Here is an 11237-nt window from a genome sequence, read left to right as displayed (position 1 = left end):
AATACAGACGCTCCACGAGTCCACAGACAAGTTGGTCTGTTTCTAGACAAGCATGCACTGACTGCGTCGTTTACTCACGTCTTTATAACATAATGTTTGGTCAGATTTTTAGTGCATCACTAATTAATAATGTAATTATTACCAATAAATTATTCAAAGGTCACTCTATTAACCTGAAAACCATAAACTACCTTTATCAGGTCTGTCTCTAGTTACATTAAATTCTAGGATAGATCTGCATAATGATAATAATCATCTTACTAGCACAAGCTAAAAATCTTTTCATAAATTATCTTTTTAATGAATATAGAAAATGAGACGTTTCCTGTACTTGTTTTATCAATTAATTTATATAAATCACATTTTTAATCATATTTAATTTGCAGAATACCATACGATATACTGGCTTCAAAACATCAACATAATTTTTAAATGAAAAAAAGGTTATATTTTTAGTTGATTAATTATTATTATCATTATCATATTTTAGTTTTTTTCTAAATATATTTGGTGTAGTAGAGGTGTGTGTAGTCATTGATAAGTTATTATATTTTTTATGATTATTTACAAATAAAAGTTATTTAAAACCGATAAACAGTATTTTATTACCATCTCATCTGTAGTTAGAGAGGGACTTATAACTGATGATCTGCTGTACGATTTATCATCCAATTAGTCGATTGTTTCAATAATCAATGACTAGTCGACTATTAAAATAGTCATTAGTTGCAGCCCTAGACTCTACACCATGGCACTAGCATTGAGATGCAGAAAGCAAAAGTAACCAATAAATAATGTAAATACAGTACACTGACTAAAATGAAATATATATGATAAAAAAAACTAATAACTTTCATGTTTTTCATGATGTAGGCTGCCAATCACTGAAGCCTCTGAGTTTCCTAGTTTTACCCCTTGGCCATGTTTGCACTTTTTTTTTATGTTCATTTATTTTACTTTGAAATGTGACCAAAAATGGCTTTTTTTTAAGATTCACTGGGATTTAACTTAAGTGAAAACAATTGTAATTATTTATTTTAATTGTATTTTTTTGTGCCTTTTTGTAAGACTCTACGTTTAAGTATCATTAATAAATGGCTTATAATATCACATAATAGCCATTAATTCCTCTTAACTTCTAACATTTTTTTTTACAAAAACACAATGGGCTGTCGGTGGGCTTCACTACCCACAGACTTAGCACGTTTTCTGGGGCAAACCCTGGTTCAGGATCCAAAAGTGGCTCGCGGACAGCTGGCCAAAATAAATACTGAAGTTAATGTCTCTCATGTTGGACTTGTCTTATTTTGAAAGAAACTTTTCTTTTGATAGGCATGCTGTAAAATGCATGTTGCACAGGAAAATGTATAGATTTATTTTTAAAAATGTTACATATGTGTGTTGTCGACAGCTATTTTTGAAAGATTAAATTTGGTTGGTAGAACTCTAAAAAAAAGTGGGTTGTGATTTAATGACCGTGGCAAAATGTGGGTCCCAGGGTGAGACAAGTTGAAAACCAGGTTTACAGGATAATAAATGAAATTAATATTAATTACAGTATTGGTTATTTACAAACTTTAAATAAAATACAAATGAATAAACATTATTTTTGTTAATACTTCTTCTGTAGTACTTAGAGGTTGTTGTTTTCAGGTTACTACAGTTGTTTTTAAAGTTATTACTAATTAATGACATTAATACTGGATATTTATGAAAACATAAATCAGATAAAGTATCTTCTTAACTATATTTACTATAGTAAATAGAGAGCCCTAATAAAGACTGTCCACAGGGTTATTGGTGTTATTGTTGACGCTTCCTTTGGGGGTGTGACTTTGTAGACGGTCCCTGCCCACTCCTTAGCTCATTAACATAAAGTGTGTTTTTCTGTAGTTTGTTCTCTGTGTTCCACTGAGTACACACAGGTTGTTCCACCTTTACATCGTTACATATTGATAGAGAAATGTGAGTGTGAATGAAGTGGGTCACCAGTTAAACTAGTCTCCAGTGTGTGTGTAACAGCGGATGAATGTGGTGAGTGAGTGAGTGAATGAATGGAAACACACGGAGTGTTCTAACCTCTTCCTTCACAGAGCACACATCTGAAAACTCCTCCGTTTCTTCTTCTCCGCTTTTCTCCATCTTTGGAGCAAACATTCCGTCCCACACATGGTCGGGATGACGAAGCTCCTCCAGCACAGCTTTCCTCCTGCAGCCTTCATCATCATCATCATCACTGTCCGTCTTACTCATACTCAGCTTCACTTCCCTCAATAATATTTGTTCCTTTTCTTCTAGTTTAACGGTAGTCATCATCCAGCTCTGTCCGTCCTCCATTTCACTGCTTTGTTCCTGACTCTAGCTGGTTGCCAGATACAACCGACGATTCCCCGCATGAAATATGTTGAATATCCACAGAAATGCCCCAAAAACCATCCATTCATCATCCAAATAAAACATAAATATCACATTTAATCAACGTTAAACTGTTTGATCACTAAGTTAGTTATTTTATAATCTCACAATCAGCGGGAAAATACTCAACCTGGCAACCACTCAACTGTTGCGCTGACGTCACAATAAACTTTTTATAGAATAAATGTGTTTAATGGTGATTTAAGAGTGAATAAAGTAGTTACAGACTGAAGGATTTGGTCTGTGGATGATTTAATAAATTTCAGAGGAAATTTGTTGATTTATTTATGATTAAATTATGTTTGGTTTGTTCTCAGAAACAATAGATATTGTAGATTAATATTGTACAAGCATTGACAGTAAAATCACTGTAGATCACATTAAATTTACAGTTGCTTTTATCTTATTTTTTAAAAAAATATGTTTTATTACTTATTTTTTAAGGAAAGTAAATTATTTAAACAAGCATTGAAACATAATCCTTTTCTTCTTCCTTTGAAAATAAATTATATTTGAAAAGTTGTTCCCTCTTTTTGTACATATAAATACACAAATATGTTATGGATTTATGAAGTTTTTTTTTTAGTAAAACACAAATGTAGATATTTTAAAATGAAGCTGTTTTTTACATTTTCTAAATGAGTTGAAAATGTTTATAAACTATGTAAAATGTGTCTGTTCTAAACATTTTGTTAAATTAATTATTTTAGTTTTAAGTTTAGTTTTTTCTGTTTCTATCATGATTGTCAATGTTGTGTATTGTCTTTTGATCAGTCTGTACAGTCTACATTCATATACAAACATCACACCAATCCACTTATCCAAGCAGCAATAATAATAATAATAATAATAGTAATAACAGGGGTACATTACAACTTTCTCTTCTGTTTTGTAATGTTTTCAATGACTTCAACACATTTTTAAGATCAATTTTAAAAGCTTTAACATTTGGGATAATTTTAAAAAACTACATTTATGTATCAAATGTTTTCCAAATATCATCAAATTGCTACATATAAATTCCACATCCTTGTCCTTCAAAATAAAATCAAATGTAACCAAATGCTAATCAAAGCCAGGTATCACAGTGTGTGTGAGCAGCCAATCATCAACTCTTTCCTAAAACCTCTTCACCATAGAACAGGAAAAAAAGACGTGTTGTTGACTTTCATTATTAGTTTGACTAAACATGGAGCTGTAATCATCCATATTAAACCTAATCATTAAAATATATTTACATGGATAAACATCATTCATTGTTTTAAAATTAATCTATTTCATTTTAGGAAATAAAGGAAATGATAAATATTTGTCCTAATTTTGATAGAATCTGTTTTCTAAAAAGTTTGAAGATAATATTTGTCTCTTTACTTGAAGATGAAAACATTGTTTAATAAATAACAGTGTCTAAAAACAATAACTTCCAATGAACAGTTTATTGATCTTTATGGATACTGATGAATACTGTAATATTCCTTTAATGAAATGAATCAAGGCAATAGGAATAGCCCTGACTACTAATGAATGTTGTTTCTGAGAACATTTATCTTTAAAATCACAATGATTGTAAATATTACCATTGTCATCCATTAAATGTATTATTGTCCCTTTTCAATCCAGTCTTTAAAGAATAAAGTTTTCCTCTTGTATAAAATACAGCTGTTATTCCAGATTGTAGCTTTATGTGGACTGAAGTGGTGATTATAAAGCATTTTATAATATAATAACACCTGCATATGATCATGTGATCACTTAAAGGATGAAAATCACAAGATGTTTGAATGTTTTTTACATGATGATCTTTTTAATGACATCCTTTCTGTTGCAGACAAGGAGAGCTGAGGTAAAGGTAGCACTGCCTTGGGCCACAGTGTTTTAAGTGGGAGCCTCTGTCATCATCATCATCTGTGATAAACACCTACAACATGAGACATGTCCCCAGATAAATGATGGACAATTGGTTGAAATGAAATATTGACAAATAATATTTTGTCAAAATTCTTGTTAGTTTTCATTTGTAATTTGTGGTTGATTAAAACTAGCATTAGGAGGCCACAGTGCAGGGAGAGCTGCTGGTATGGAGGTGATGACATCATTCTGAAGGTAGAAATCAACGTTAAAACAGGACAAAGTCATGTTAAAAAAGGACATGTTTTTCTTCCCAGAACGCATCATGTTACTAAAATCTCACTCTTATCATTTTCTGAAACTTGGCAGCCTGTGAATACTGGTAAATTTATTTAATAAATATCATTCTGGATGATCAAACCTCCATGGAGGTTCAGAGAGGGATTTGAAACTGAAGGAGCCACTGGGAGAATGTAGAAAGTTCTTCTGATCTAGACCTCATCATTTCCTCGTCTCCACAGACAACAGACAGAATAATGCTCAGTCAGCATTAGACGATGTGATGTAAACTTTCACTGTCATTTATTGAAGTGTATATAATGATTATTTAATATTCTGTAAACCCTGAGTTTTTTTCTTTTTTTCATTTCTAGTTGTTTCTCATTGTTTCAATGAATGACAGATTTTAAGAAGGTATACATGAGACTTTTTAAGGACAGATTGTAATAAGACACGATAAAGGGGAGTGACTTCAGTCTTCAAATATTTGTTATAAAGAAATAAATTTAAACCTTATGGACAATAACAACTTATTTATTTACTATATTATATTTTGCCGTTACAAAGTAGATTCACGAAAACATTGAGTACTTTGTGTATGTTGAGGTCAGTCCAAATGTCCTCGTTTTTAAAAGGCAAAATATGCTAACTGCTCCAGTTCTCTCTCAGGATGGACTTTCAGGACTTCTGTTACTTCTTCACAGACGTGGTGGTTTGTCGCCTGGTGGAAAAAACTCAGCTGTGGCTGCGCCGTCACTGGAAAGAAACCCAGTGCTTTGGAGAGTGGACTCCAGCTCCCAGAGACCCTGGAGCAGCTCCAGGGTCCACCCGTCACATGACCTGTGCACTCAGTGTGGATAATAAAAACAAACCAACACCTGTGGGGACACAGCAGCGAGGGAACAGGAAGGAAGCTCGCCTCGGAGAGAGTCAACTGGGAGGAGCTAAACTGGTTAAAACTTACAAATTAGAGCAGCCAAAACAGACAGAAAAAGTGGTAAAAAGGTTTCAAAGTGTTAATATTGGAACAAATGGTTTAAACTGGCAAATGATGGGCATGACAAATCATGAATGTGGTTAAATTGAAGAAAAAAAATAAGCATAAAAAAATATAAGCAAAAATGGGCTCAAATTGTTCAGAAAATATTCTGTCGACCACTTCCCAGTGTCTCGGTTGAGAACCCCTGGCATCTCAAGGGTCTTTCTGGTTTTTTTTTAAGTTGGTACATTTAGCACCTCCTGTGGTTCTAATCAGGAACTGCTGCACTAAGGAGACTTGGTAAGTTTAACTCTCAAATACGGTACTTTTTTGATTCCACTCTGCATTGTCTGCTCTTTCTTTATATTTGTCACTTTGCTCTGACATCTTCAGGATGTGCTTCTCACACAGGAAGTTCTCCAGCCTCTGGTCCTGGTGATGGAAGTACCAGTCCTCCACTACGTCCTCGTACTGCTCCAGCATGGTCTCACACTGAACACACACCCACACACACAACTGCATTAGTAAACACATGTTATTTAAAACACTAAACTATTACCTATTATGAATGACTCTTGTGTTGATTTAACTTTTAACAAAAACAAATAAATGTCGTCTAAAAGTTTTAAATGATCAGGTCCACCTGTTTCTTCATGTCGGTGACCTCTGCAGACGGTTCGTCCCACAGCTCGTACGGCATTCCCAGGTCCACTTTCACTTATTACCCACCAGGTTTTTTAGTGTGGTCATGGTCTGACTGGTTCCCTGTAGTCACACCAACAAAACACTGACTTCCTGCTTGGGTCACGCAATCGTGGTCTAAAATGATTGAAATATACTATTAGACACTGAGCAGGTGAAGCTGATTAAAGCTGAGTCATGTTTTCACAGAGCACAGCAGCGCTACAAACAAACAGAGCTTTATAGACACATTAAAGTTAAACAGGCACTGGTGTCTCTGATTTAGGAGTCAGTGATGATTTGTGTAGTTTTTTACCAGGTTAGACGGTGTTTGAAACAGACAAGGATGAGAGTGAGAAGAACATTTCCACATAAATAAACATCCTTTCCCTCACGGCAGGGCCAGATTAACACCGCTGTACCCTGGGCAACAATATTCAGGGGCCCCATCATCACGACCCCAGGATTACTATAATATGGCAAAAGAATAAATAAATTCCAGTAATATACATACATTTACTCACTGCACCAATGTCTAACTGTCATCATGTGCATTATGACGTACAGATGTGCAAATGCTCATAGAAATACAAATGTACCACTATGTCATCTTATCAAAGCCCCTCACTCACATATGATGCTATGAAAATAAAACACATCAGCATCAGTTTAATCTGGCAAAACATAAACATCTCAAAGAAATGCTGACCTGGCAAAATACACTGGAGTGAAAAAATGACCTATATTCAGTTTATGCTTCTTTATATGTTCTGTGTTTCTGATCTCCTTCTCTTTTTTAGTTTCTGTTTAGTGCTCCCACTGAGCTGCCTCTACATGTTTGTATTTTTTAGTTGTGTAGATCAGTGGTTCCCAGACTTTTAGTGCCCATGGTACACCAACGAACAAGTATAAATCTGTAGCCACACCTATTGTGTAAAATAGCCTTTATAACACGTGTTATCACTCATATCATGTACAATATCTGTAAATTCGCATCATTATTTATGAAAGCCAAATAAAAAAACAATAATTAAACAAATATGGTTTGGTTAGGCATAGATCTTCTAATAATTACATTTCAAAGGTTTTAGGCCAAACTTGTAAAACCAGTGGAGGATTGTTTAAAGATAACAATGAGGCGGTGGACTGACCTTGGCGTAGCGTAGACTTCCAGGCCTCTATGCGTGAACGCTGTACTGCAGGATGCGTTCACAGATGTTGTCCACGGCCTCAGTCAAACGGGTCTCCCTAAACATCAACACACAGATCATCAACTACCCACGATGCAATGCTTTAAAATCCTAAGCATTCTAAAGCTATTTAAGGATAATTATGGTTGATGAGTGTGTTGTTCTTACAACGTGTACTACTGTATTTAATATTGCATCTATTCTTGCCCGTGTCCAGCACCTCCCCCAACTCCAGCACCTCCTTGGACCGACCTGTCCTCTCCAGCGCCTGCTGCAGCTCCACCGTCAAGAACTTACACACTAGAGGATGAAGAAGATCCATTAATAGCTGCTCTTTTTTCTTTGAACTTTATTAGTAAATAGCTTTATCATTACTGTTCTAAAATAACATTTGTGATTGCAAACTTTACTTTTATGAGATTTGAAGAAAAGCCAAAATGTTTCTTTTTTAAAAGGTTACACTTTATTTCTATTTTTAATTGCCACAATAAGGGCATTCTGCAACTGCACCAAACTTGCCATATTTTAACCTATTCTCATCACTATTTCTTGCCATATTTTTTTGCTCCTTTTAGTGCATTTTTTGCTACATTTCTGTCACTTCTCCAACAAATTTTTATTACCTTTTCTGCACATTTTTTCCATGTTGAAGACATTTTCAGCACTTAAAACCTTTTCCACCACTTTTTCCACCTAATGTTGCATATGTTGACCCACTATTGTCACTTTTAACCTATTTTCACCATATTTCATACTTATTTTGCCATTTTAACCACATTCACCATTTGTCATGCCTATTATTTGCCAGTTTAAACTCATTGTTCCAATATTGACAATTGAGTCATGTATTATTTATTTTTTTTTAACCACTTTTTCCGTCCGTTTTTGGTCACTTTAATTTGCAACCCCTCCCCCCTCTCTTTTTCCCCTTCTTTTCTTTTACTTTTCTCTAATTTGCAACTTTTAACAATTTTCTGTGTTTTTTTAAAATCCCATTTTACCACCTTTTCCACCCTTTTGTGGTCACTTTTTAATGCATTTTTATTTCTGATTAAAACAAGGATTTAAATTTTTAAGATGCGAATAATAATAGAACTTCCTGGATAACACTGGATATTATTTAAATAAATAAATAAATAAATGTGGTTATCACAGACTCATTCATTTTACAATTAATAACAAGAAGAAGAAAAAAAGAAGTATTATATTTACTATCAACATCTTAGTGGCAGATACCATAGCACACCTTCAGAGGTGAGTGCATTCCCTGTTGCTTTATCAGTATAAATAGATTTTTATCATTCTGTTTGGACAAATCTATGATTATTACACATGTTATAAACACGTAATGACTCATTACTCTCTGTTGATACACAGTAGTAGTGCCTGATTAAAATAATCCTACCTTCACATTTGTTGAGAAGTCTATCTCCTTCCTCCACACTGACTCCACTATAAAGACCAAACAGCAGTAAAACCATAAAAAGCTTCATTATTTACAGTCATTATTTCATCCTAAACTCTGGGTGACGTCAGGAAGGTCTGGAAGACAACGGCCACATCGGCATGATCGGAGCACGCGCAGTGAAACGTTACAGGCATGGCTAGTCGAGCATCGATCAGACTGAAGATAAAAGAGTTGAAGTAACAGGGAGCGAGAGAGGATGTTCAACAGGATTTAACTTAAACTTACACATATAAAACACACATACCGGTACATATCTACGCTTATACTTGTTTTTGAGTTGTTTACTATTCCCCGTTTTACTTTTGTTGTTCTTTTAGCTTTTGATGGTGTATTTATTGTTTTTTCCCCTCATTTTGTTGTTTTTTGATTTATTTATTTTTTTGTGTTTTACATTACTTTCATTGTCTTGTTCTCCAAAAGTTTTTATTTGGCATTGTTTTTGGGTTATGTATTTTTAACCCTAACCCAGGCAGGTATCTGAGGGTATGATGTACTTAAATCCTCTCTTTATGGTCATGAACACGCTGCATGATAACTTTACAGAGAGAGCACACACGGAGAACATCTACACCCGGACTGACCGGAAACACTACATTACCCACACGTAAACAACCCGGTTATGCCGCCACCTCCCACAATGCAACACCTCTCTTAAAGAGACAGGCCGTGCCTGTAACACCTGTCATTAACTCCAGGTTTGATGTTATATTTTCAGTAATTATATTAATATTTTATAAATATATGATAATAATGGAATATTATTGCTGTCATTTTATTTGTTTTTAATTTACTCCGTTTATCATCAGGAATTGAGGCCATTTTTGTTTTCACATCATTTTAATATTATTTAGGTGTTTATTTTAATGTTTTAGTGTTTTGTTAGTCTAACTCATTAATTTAATAAGTGTTTTTAGTTTTCTATATTCTACTTTAATTTGTAAAGTAATTTAAAAAAAATGAAAATTCCCACATATGAATTAAAAATCTTTCAACTATCTATGCTTTTGCTATTCCAGGCCACACGAGGGCGCCAGAGCCCATTGCATTATTTTAATAAGTTTTAAAAAGTCTTTAAAGGTACACCACTCATAGGTCGCCAGTCCACCTCAGGGTTAACACACAAAGACACACATTCTTACATTCAATTTAAAGATTAAAACAGGTTTTTTTTGTAATGTTTTTTCATCCCCAGGGAGAAATTCAGTTTTCCATACATGAACAAAAAGAAACAGAAGAAAAATAAATCTTATATTATCTGTTCCTAATAACAACTTAAAAATTAAATCAATTAGATTCCACAACATTCCACCTCAACTCATCACCAGGTCACAAATCATAACAAAAACACCATCATTTCTCTTACAGTTCTACAGTTATATTCATGTGTTTCCAATTTTTTTTCATAACCTCTCAGAATTTTGTCTTTGTACATTTTTTTAAATTTGTAAAAACTTATACAACGTTTAAATTCCACAGTTTAACTCCATAAACAGACAGATTTCTGTTTTAATGATGTCCATACAAACATATTCCAGAAGTTATATTTTCTTCTATGGCAAACGTCATGTGCAACATTGTCTAGAAATTTTTTTTTTTGTTTAGCTTTCCACATAATAATCAGAATTTCTAATTCGACATGATCCTTAAACTTAAGTAGTTTTTTTTCAATAAATATATGATTGGTGTGTTCTCTGTGACCTTTCTTACTGATGATTCTAATGTGGTAATGATATATGTGTTACACCAGACTTCAGTACAATAACTGAAATATGAGAGAATCATCAAGGAATAAATCCTCCTCAACAAGCTGCAATCAAACACATCTCTAACTTTATATAAAATGACAATACTTTTGCTGACCTTTCTTTTTACTGTACATAATCAATATGAGCTTTCCAATTTAATTTTTCGTCTAAAACAACACAGAGAAACTTAACTTCCTTGACTTTTAAAGGAAAAACGTAATAAACCCAACCCTACAATTTATGCACCATGGAAAAGATTACAGTCAGACTATGGTCAAAGTTAGGAAAATATGGGAGCCAATTTAGCCAAAAATGTAATGGGCCCTATATCACTGTAAACCCAAATAAGTTACTAGAACTCAAAAAATTTGAGCAATCGATTACCTCAATTTTTATTTTTTTTTTTAAAATTGATTAACTTCAAAGTCAAAATTTTCCAGAACTTAAAAGGTTGGATGACTGTCTACTTGTACTTTTTGATAATAGTTAAATTAAAGTGCTGTATGGATGAAGTTGAACGTTCGGGCTTACAGCGTAGACTCTTCTATTTAGATGTGTGTTATTTATTTATTCATTATTTTTGCTTGATGTACTGTATGATTTTTTTTGTGTGTGTTTACTTTTATTAATCT

The 11237-nt window shown here is 33.6% G+C and overlaps 1 pseudogene; it reads right to left on the bottom strand.

Moving 5' to 3' along the window:
• Positions 1 to 5669: 5669 nt before the first annotated feature.
• LOC114459498 (protein canopy 4-like) lies at positions 5670 to 7714 on the bottom strand (annotated as a pseudogene).
• Positions 7715 to 11237: the final 3523 nt, after the last annotated feature.

The sequence above is a fragment of the Gouania willdenowi genome, unplaced genomic scaffold (genome assembly GCF_900634775.1).
Source record: "Gouania willdenowi unplaced genomic scaffold, fGouWil2.1 scaffold_31_arrow_ctg1, whole genome shotgun sequence".
NCBI classification, from domain to species: domain Eukaryota; kingdom Metazoa; phylum Chordata; class Actinopteri; order Blenniiformes; family Gobiesocidae; genus Gouania; species Gouania willdenowi.
This window is presented reverse-complemented; position numbering and strand designations above follow the sequence as displayed.